A 10,495-nucleotide genomic window follows, 5' to 3' on the forward strand; every position below is an offset into this window, starting at 1 on the left:
GGCTTTCTTAAGTCAAGCCCTCAGTCCAAAACACTTAGGCTTGAGTATATACGAGAAAGAGTTTTTGGCTGTTCTTATGGCTGTTGAGAAGTGGCGGCACTACTTAGAGGTTGAGAGGTTTGTGATTAAAACCGATCACGAGTCCTTGAAATTTCTGCTACAACAAAAGCTCCAAACCCAGTTGCAAAAGAAGGGAATGGCAAAGTTAATGGGGCTAGATTATTCCATACAATATACGAAGGGCAAGGAAAACGTGGCCGCTGATGCCCTATCAAGGTGTCAAGAGGAAGGTGTTGCAACCCCCATAACCGTGGTGATTCCTGAATGGTGCAAGGAGGTAGTGGATAGCTATGAACACATCCAGAGCCTGTGGGAGAAATTAGCCCTGGGCAGCAAGGAAACTGAAGACTACACCATGGTTGATGGACTGTTGAGGTATAAGGGCAGAATTGTAGTGGGCCATGATGAGGAACTCGAGAAGAAAATCCTACAGTCCCTGCATGACTCTTACTTGAGGGTGAGGCAGTTGTTCCATTGGCCGCAACTTCAGAGGGCAGTAAAAGAATTCATGATGGGGTGTGATACCTGTAAGAGGTGCAAGAAAGAAAATGTGGCCTATCCAAGGCTGCTGCAACCCCTGCCAATACCGGCACAATCATGGACATTGTATAATGGTGGTGGTAGATTGACTTACTAAGTATGCACATTTTATAGGGCTGGCTCACCCCTACACCACCCAAGAAGTGGCCAAGGCATTGGGGTTCCTCAATTCATTGTATCTGACCGAGACAAGGTGTTCACCAGCCATTTTTGGAAGGAATTGATGGAACCTGGGCATAGGACTCAACCTTTCAACCGCCTACCATCCTCAGTCCGATGGACAAACAAAAAGGGTCAATCAAAGCCTAGAAACCTATCTTCGGTGCATGTGTTTGCTATAGCCTAAGAGTTGGCATAGGTGGCTGGCATTGACACAGTGGTGGTATAATTCCAGCCACCATGCTTTTATAAGGAGAATGCCATTTGAAGCAGTGTTTGGGTATAGCCCACTGACTCTACTGGCTACTGGAGGGCACACCACTGCCCCAGCTGTGGAAGAGTACTTGCAGCAGCGAAGGAAAGTGTTGTAGCAACTCAAACAGGAGCTGGCATGGGCCCAAAACCGAATAAAACAATATGCCGACAGGCGGAGGAGCGACCAAGAGTTCAATGTTGGAGAAAGTGTTTACCTAAGACTCAGGTATCCACACCTTAAGTCCATCTCCCAAGGGCCAGTCTCTAAACTCAGCCCTAAGTACTTCGGGCCGTTTCCCATAACCACTAAGATTGGCAAAGTAGATTACCAATTGCGGCTGCCAGAAGGATCAAGAGTTCATCCAGTCTTTCATGTGTCCTTACTAAAACGGACTACTGGCAAGGAGAGGGTTAACCCCGAGCTACCCGCACTACCGAAGGAGAAGGAAGGAGAGAAAGAGCATGAGGCTATACTGGAAAGAAGGGTGGTCTACCACCAAGGAGCCCCCCTTATCCAAGTGCTAGTAAGGTGGCAAGAAGAGTCCTCGGAAAAGGCTACCTGGGAATATCTCCCTCAATTACTACAAAAGTTTCCGAGGGAAGCCAACCTCTTGAATATTTCTTGAGGACAAGAAATCGCTGAAGGGATGGGTATTGTCACGAAACAAGAGGAAGGCCGGAAGTATGAGAAATTTTACTGTGGATATTAAGTATAGATTAGTTATTTTCTTTCCATTATTAATTAGAAACTTTTCCATTTCTAGTTGTTAGTTTGTTAGGCTGTTATGCCAAGTGTAAAGGGGCTAGAATAGACAAAAGAAGCTGTTAGAAGAGAGAAGATCTGTTGTGGCAGCACCTATGGGTCCTATAAATACTATGTCAACCTCTTGGAAGAAAATCAATCGATTAACCAATTTTAGATTCCCATTTCCTGTATCCTCTCTCTCCAATTCTCTATTTCCCTTTTCTCTCTTTCTTCCTATCCAAACCTCCCTCCTTTCTCACGGTTCTCTAGCGCCTACTTCCAATTCACACCGAGTTGGAAGTTCAGCTGTGGTCACAGCGCAACTGTGACATAAGTGTTGTGTCATAGGTAAAAACCCATTAAAAGCCCAAAATAACTTCTTCGGGTAAAAGGTGTAAATTTCCTTGTACGCGAGGGAGGGAGGGGGGTCCCGCACAACGCGCAAACTAAATAACTCCTACATACGAAAATCCCTCCAATGAATCTATGAAAGGGATAAACAATTATCCATAAAGAATCCTAATCCTGGCATGATTAGAAAAAGTCAAGGTAGACGTTAACTGCAAAAATCCTAATTTTGAACTATTTAGGATTACTCCATATCCCTTTATAAATAAACAAATACTCATTCCAAAAAATGTACGCCTCTAATACTAGTTTCATTACGGCCTCTATCATCTATAGTGTCTGAAACTACTAGAATTGTTATTATTGTCAAATCTAGCTAAGAGGCAATATAATGGTTCTTGAAGATAGAGTCAGGGCCTCCCACTATGCAAGAGCTATCGTTGGAATCCAACTTAGCCTGAATTTCATCTCATTTTCTTACAATTTTGCACTAACTGATTGAAATCAAGAGCTAATGGTTCTTGAACATATATATATATATGTTTTGGATATTTTTGTTATGATGTGTTGATATTTGAAAGTCAAATTTATTTGACATCCAAATAATTTACATTGTCTTTTAGAGTTCATAGTTTAGATACGTCTCTTGAGGCACACAAACATCCAATACAAAACACTTATTAATGTAAACTAAATTACTTAATTTAAATCATTCTCCAACAAAAGAAGGCTACCTTTGTATATAGACCTCCAACAGAGTTCAATCTTAACATTGTCCAATTTCATTTAGTTTTTTTTTTCTTCCGAGTAAAATCCAAGTCCATATTTTTTTCACAGGAGTCTATTTACACAAATATAAAATATGTTAACTTACTGTTGATTTTATTTTCATATTTTTCTCAGGTTTTATTCAAAAGTTTCCTTGAGTACACCTAGGTTATGATGAGGAGATAGAATACCACAATGGCTTGTTTGTGAGATAGTTATTTATAATTTACATGATTCTGAAAGTACAGTTGTAAAACTCCTTCAGGGCAGTTTCCAATTTTAACTCGCTAACAAGTCTTCAAGTTGTCAAGGGAAAATGTCACAAGCTGTCACATCATAACCTACATGGACACCACATTTTACGCTAAGTTAGCAGCCAACAGTGCTAATTTTATGAGCCTCTCGCACATGTCAGTCAATATATCAAATTAATCCCAATAGTCCGTTACAGAGGTGGAAAGCTATATATAAAGGGGATTAATTGTGTAGTACCGGTTTAAGTTCTCAAAATGTTTTGGTCGCTGCACCTATGAGTTGAAGTAAGGGGAAGAAACTTTTTCATTTGAAGAAGCAAGTGGTCAAAGTATGCAGGGACAACAAACTACAAGCCCATGATTAAAGTCCTTAAGAAACGCTAATATTATAAGTACAAGTGATTCATACATCTTTGAGGTGAGGGTCTACGAACTTAAGTTAAAATTGACTGGGTCTTCCCCTATTATTTCTTCTCTTCCTATTTTTCCAACTTCAAATGGTTCTAGAACAGTCCACTAGGATTTTGGAGGCCTTGACCCTTCAAAAACAATTATGTATTAGGCAGTTGGTAAACAAGAATACTAATTTACCCTAGTGCAAAAGTACTCATACGGTTTGTGACCTCATGTCTAAATATTTATTGAAGCCTATCTTGTTAATGACCTTACATTCCCTATACTCAATATTCTTAAGTTGATGAGAAAAAAGTGTAACCACCACCCAAAATTTATTTCAGTAGAAAAAGAACTCAAACTAAAACTTGTAAAATGTTTCAGCAAAAAAAAAAAAAGAAAAAGAAAAAAGAAAAATTGTAAAATGCATCTGGCACATCATCCTACATCTCATGGATAGACTAAACAAAAGTTTCGCTACTGAAATTATAATGTGCACCTTTATAGCATATATATAGAAGTTAGAAAAGTATGCAAACATTAAGTAGTATTAGAGCACGTACATCACAGATACCTGTCGAGATCCTCGTTGCACTCAATTGTCAATGAATCACATAAGAGAGCACTGGGCAGGCAAACTATAAAGACACAAATGGATAGACACAATCAGAAATACAGTAAAAAACTATCAAATCAATCCCTACATGACAAGTAGATTTCTTTTTTTCTTTGGGCTGAATACAAGTAGAATATATTTAAAATATCATAAATACAAGCACAAAGGTATCTCCTAAATCTTGAGAAAATCATTCCAAAAACAATTTGCCAATCCACCTGCCTATCCATATACTAAAGGAAAAAGGCAATAATGAAATTACATTTATATCCAATACCCTAGCATACCTCTTAACATATACAAAAACAATAAGCAATTCTAATAGCAATTATCACCAATGAAAATAATCAACCACATACAATATACGATCTTCGATGTGTTCTAAACACATAATCACATAAGAAAATCAAAGGGTTGTTCTCGTGTACCATGTATATGTCTGTTGAACGCACCAATGTACATGGTGGACAATATCACAAGTAACACTCACGCCACCAATGTTTTCTTTGGGTCACATGGGATGCAACTTTTATGTTGTCGACAACTAATATCTCAGTAAAATGGTTTCCGTGCATAAAAGCAAGGATCAAAAAGTTAACAACAGAGGTATATTAATAGCTACATGTTAAAAGGCAATGTCAGTCCTCTAGTATAGCGATCGCCATAGTGCAAGTTGTGTTGGAAGATCAAATTACAGCTCTTTATATCTTTTGAAATTTAATTTGTATAATGAAACAGGTAAAAAGCACATACCAGTCAGATGTGTAAAGGGTGTACCAGTAACAATTCAGGCAGTAACAGGGCTGTTCTCAAGAAGCGACAATAGAAGTTTGGGCAGTGAAAATGCACCAATATAATTAGTAGCCATCATCCTGAAAAAGATGAGAGAAATATCAATATGCTTAAGCACAGCAACTACATATTGTATGAAACTTTTCTCACATTCCATCTTCTATGTTTTTTTAGCTGGAACAACAAAATCCAAAATTCTTTTTGACTACATACAATAGAACCGATATCAATGATCCTGGCAAATATAAATGATAATCTACAATATTAAAAACACATTCACAAAATTATTATGTTCATAAATTCAAAGAAGATCAATTGCGACAACTAATTCATCTTTCACTAAAATTAACAGCTCAGGCCTTCCTATCTATAAATAGTTACTTCTCAAGTGGCAAACAAATAAATGCATCATTAAAATGAACTATACTGTTTACTTAGCAAAAAAAAAAACTGAAGTATTACTGATCAAAGCCTTCAGCAGTGAGTCTAGATGATGTTGCCAATATCCCAGAATTGTTTATCAGGAGTTGAACTCAGAAATGCACATCTGAATACAGAAGCCACAGCTGAAAGGTTTCCTTAAACTTCAAAATTGACGAAAAGATGATAAGTCAACTGGAAAAGTTTTTATATGGGAATACTTTCTCATCTTCTAATGTCAGCCTTAGCCTGTCAAAACAACCAGGAGAGAGTACATTAGTTAAAGCTTCCAGGCCTAGTTAGAACACAGATTTATGATTTGCACTACACCTTTGACAACAAATAAGATCATTGTCACACTGCAGTTAGAAGATAAATTTGGTTGCAGCTCTATGATGCTTGGCGCAAAGAAATAGGAAAAACATATTGAGATGCGAAGAAGCAAAAAAAGAGTGTGGTATCACCAAGAACGACAAAGAAGCCTTCAATTGAGACTGTAGCACCCAACCCATATGTGACCTGTTTAGAAAAGTGTTGAAAACAAAAATTGCAAAAATACATGTAATCAAGAAAAATTCCCACTCCAAAAGATGCTTCAAAATCAGGTGTAAATACGAAGAACAAGAAGAAAACAAAATGTATTACACCCATGAAGTTGCAGACAGACCTTGTTAATGTTGTCATTGTTGGCAAAGGAGAACAGCGAGGGTACGAAATAGGTTTCACAGAACAAAAAAGAAAAAGGTTTCAGTGAACAATCACAAATCAGAAAGGAGGAAAGCCATAACTCATAACACAGCCATCCTCCAGAATTCTTTTCTGCAGATGAAATTCACAGCATATTTCAACTCATTCATTATTGGATTCTTCACTTCTATGGCATTTGTAGCCTATCTTGCTAGTGATAAATTCCTCTCTCCTGCTAGAAACAAGTAGAGCCCTGGAACATAATTTTTTAAGTTAAAAAGCATTGTTATCATTTCAAGTAGATCAAACTAAAAAGATTTTGAGCCATATATCAGAAGTAAACTCATTTGTTGGGTAGTTTGATTTGTTGTCATTTTCAAAATTTTGAAAACAAAAACTAAAAAAAAAAAAAAAAATTGTTTAATATTTTGTGTTTACTTCCAAAATCAATACATTTTCACTAATTTTAAAAATTTTGGAAATGCCTAAAAGACATTTTCATCTTTGGACGTAAAGTTGACCCCCCCCCCCCCCCCCCCCCCCCCCCAAAACACCGTCCAAATCTTCCCAGCTTTGGACAACCAACAGAAAGGCGTGGAACAACAACTGACCAAAGACCTTGAGCGACCTTCCATGCCTACATTTTTGAAGTATCAACACTCCAACAGTAATCAAAAGAAGGTTTCTTCCCATTAAGAAGTCAAAGTTAGCTAGATCATATGGTTGGCAGACTTTGATGGCCTATGGCGACTTGTAACCTAGCTTCTCTAGCTCTAGTGGTACCCATTGACCTAGGTTTGAGAAAGTGTAAAGCTAATTTCCCTTGACCCACGCACCACAACAACGCCTTCCTTGTCTCAATCTAGCAATCCCTTAGTGCTCCTTCCTCCATATTGATCACTTGTCCCCTCTCTCCCACATCTTTCACTATGTCTCTTATGCATTCTATTTTTGTTTCCACATTTTTGAGAATGACAACAAAAATCAAAAGACAAATTAAGTTTTCATTTTCATTTTTCATTTTTCATTTTTCATTTTTCATTTTTGAAAATGTAACTGGAAACATAATATGAGCACAAGAGTCTAAAAATGAACACTGAAAATAAACACGTGAAAACTAACAATAAATCGAAGGATCAATATTTTAGTACAACAGACACACCAAACATTCTGATGAACTAATTAAAAACCTCAACTTCAAGTCAAACACGAAGATATTGCGAGTAAAAATCATGAGATAAACACCTTATGTTGGTCTTACCTCTGCGTCGAGACTTTAGGTCTCAAGTTTGAGTCAGGTGTTCAATTATTCTACTTGGGATGACTTTTACCCCCACTCTCCAAATGTCCTGCATGGCCAATGTACTAGCCTCATCACCTTAAAAGGCAGTAAGTTGTGTCCCTGATCATCCGAGTTTCCCCTTACCAATAAAAAAAAAGAGAAATTTTATGTTCTTTATTTTGTGATTTTCTCTCTATTTTTGTCCCTTTGAATAACAATAAAGTGAAAATCGAGTGTCATACTTTTTATAATTGTGCTTTCATAAATATGTAAGGAAGAAACAGAGGGATCACGAGAAACCGAGAAAACAACAGAAAGATATAGGGCGAGAGATCACAGAAAGGAATAAGCTGTGAAGAAGGCGCACCATTGACGAATCTCAAGCCACCCCGTAGGTAACGCCCGATAGCCCTTCTCCTCTTTTCATCGGAAATTATGCAAAACTGATGAAAATCAGTAAAAACCGAATGCAAAAGTGCAAACCAACCTCCCGAAAACCATGTCTGTTTTCCCGATAGAACGACATGAATTCGACACGCTTAGTTGGAATATCCAGAAACCCGACCGGTCCATCTTGAGTAGTTTGAAGAAAAAAGCCCTTTCCCCTCTTCGTATTCGCTGAAAAACCCCCCAGTTTCAGTCGCCATTAACCAAATCGAAACGAATTAGAGAATAAATTTGAAGAAAAGCAAACCTGTGCAGAAGAACTTGATTGCCACATGAGCGTATGATCAGCGAAAAACCAGAGCGAGAGAGATTGGCCTAAACACAATTGAGCAAATAATTCCCAATTCGTTTGACCGCACCATATACACCAAGTCTGACGTCACCCACCCCCGACCGTTACAGTATTATTATTTCCGTTGTAGGCCTGCTTGGATGGACAAGCCCCAGTTGTCGCGTGGGCGCGTGAACTGCGCTAGAGAGTGGAGCGTTCTTTCAAAATTTGAAATTATAATTTTGAAAAAAAAAATTAAATTAACAAAATAAAATGAAGGAATTGAGAGATTTCAAAAATATTTTATTTAGTAGAGATTAATCGCATGTTCCTTGAAAGTGTATAAATTTGTGACTGTATCTAATTTATTGGAAAATTGAATCAAGAGAGAAGGCAGGTCTTCTTCAAGATTAAACGAGCGAAATCTGGACACCTAAATCATAAAAAAATAATTGAGAGATTTTTAAATTAAATATAAAAGTTTTTATTTTAAAAAACTCAAAAAATAGTTTCTCATATTTGTTTTTATATAAAATAAGTAATTTTATTAATTACTTAATATTTTCATGATTCCATTAGATTAGATAATAAAACATTCTTCTTTTTTCTCTCATTTAAGTCTATAAATAATTTACTAATTTAAATTTTATCCGTATTTAAATATAAAGAAAAAGATTGAGAGAGAGAGTGAGGGGGGGGGGGGGGAATGTAGAGATAAATTTGTTATTTAGTAAAATTTTAAAAACATTAAGGGTATTTTCTGTAATTAAAACAAGCTTATAAAATGTTTATTGTAATTTTCTTAAATAAAATATGTTTAAGTAAACTATAGATATAAGGATATTTTCCTAAATAATATATACACAAATATAGAAAAAAATTCTAAGTTACAAATAAAATTTATTTTGTTGCGAGAATATAAATATTTTTTTACATAAAAAATTTGAAAAGAATCACTAATACGGCAGTATAGGTAAAAATAATTTTTTTACTATATATCAGATACACGTAGCAGAATATAACATATACGCCTCATATAGTTTGGGTATTTAAGCAACACGCATATTCAACAATTGAATACATAAAAAAATCATATACCTATTGTCCGATATAAGGTTGGGGTACAGAAACTATTTATGTACTGAGACCGTGTCTACCTCACGTTGTAGTGATTCTAGTCTGTCCACACCTAGTATGCAGTAAAATATTGTTCTAGTCATCTCTTTCTATACTAGACACAAAAGATCTACATATCACTAGTGTTCGTGTCTCAAAATTATACGTGTAACAATTATACGTATAATTTTTATAATATTTTGAAGGTAGAAGAAGAAAAAAAAGAGAAAAATTGCATAGGTGAGAGAGAAGAGAGAAAGAGGCAGAGGCTCTGTCCCTGTCATTTTATTCAATCTCTCCAAATTTAATTAATTTTGGATTCCGCCGCCACCCCACCTCAATTATATATGTAATAATTCAAATATTACTATACAATTTTACTATGTACATGCACTATGCAATTTTAGTAGTTGTCTCTTACTGTGCAATCAATAATTGATTTTATATTATGTACTATGCATTATGTACTATGCACTATTAGCAGGGGGCCAATGGTCAATATTTGACCAATTAATTCTTGAGACATTTCGGACACATGATGTCGATACTAAATGCAACACTATATGGTGTGTAACTTTCTAGGTTCATTACTTGTTAGCAATTAGATAACATAGAAACCCTTTCCGATATCAATCCCCTTGACCCATCACCAGAATTTCTCCAAATCTTAATGGCGTTTTGAGAATTATTGAATAGCGCCTAGCAGCGGTTCAGGACAGTATAGGTGGCAGTGAAATCTCACTTCAAGTGAACCTATTATAGTTAACGATTACCATATGCTATAATCCTTCCATCACCTAACGTCCCAACTGAGTGAAAGCCATGGAGTAACAAACTCAGTAACTATGTGTCGGACTTAATTAATATGACTAGATGACACATTAGGAAACATATTTCCTGACTTTTAATTTGCCCTAGCCAAGGACTATCCCGTCACATTAATAATAGATCACATAAGACGTTCACCCTATTAAATACTGACGATGGCAACATATCCTATTTCTAACACCTGTCTCCATATACTAGTAATATGAAACCACATAGATAAACGTTTCCACATCCCAATTAGATGGTTCAACTCATTAATAAATCTCGCACATCACTACACAAACATAGTCGTGCCGGTTTAAGTCTAAAAATCAACACACCATTGCAACTTATGACATGACTATTATCTACTAGGCCATGTGGTCAGTTATCGGCATCACATTCGGCTGATCATTCCCCAATGACCACGCATAGGTTTACTGGCAACATCTCATGTCATATGCCGCGTGACACACTATCTTCCCATTGATATCTTCATACTGAACGAGATAGTAACTCATGTACTAGTCCATAC

General features: G+C 36.5%; 1 protein-coding gene across 21 annotated transcripts in view; it reads right to left on the reverse strand.

Moving 5' to 3' along the window:
- Positions 1-8,207, reverse strand: part of LOC127813485 (pentatricopeptide repeat-containing protein At4g17616) — a 105,497-nt gene extending 97,290 nt beyond the window's left edge. For 4 of the 21 annotated variants that reach the window (XM_052354461.1, XM_052354457.1, XM_052354462.1 and 1 more), the window contains exons 1-8: positions 8,014-8,207; positions 7,687-7,937; positions 7,299-7,458; positions 6,018-6,290; positions 5,815-5,869; positions 5,393-5,599; positions 4,892-5,010; positions 4,086-4,160 (exon numbers count right to left, since the gene is read on the reverse strand). The gene's annotated coding sequence lies outside the window, so the exon portion shown is untranslated. The other 17 variants (XM_052354475.1, XM_052354474.1, XM_052354468.1 and 14 more) reach the window with 14 other exon arrangements.
- Between the last annotated feature and the right edge of the window lie 2,288 nt (positions 8,208-10,495).

The sequence above is a fragment of the Diospyros lotus genome, chromosome 11 (assembly GCF_014633365.1).
Source record: "Diospyros lotus cultivar Yz01 chromosome 11, ASM1463336v1, whole genome shotgun sequence".
Lineage (NCBI taxonomy): Eukaryota > Viridiplantae > Streptophyta > Magnoliopsida > Ericales > Ebenaceae > Diospyros > Diospyros lotus.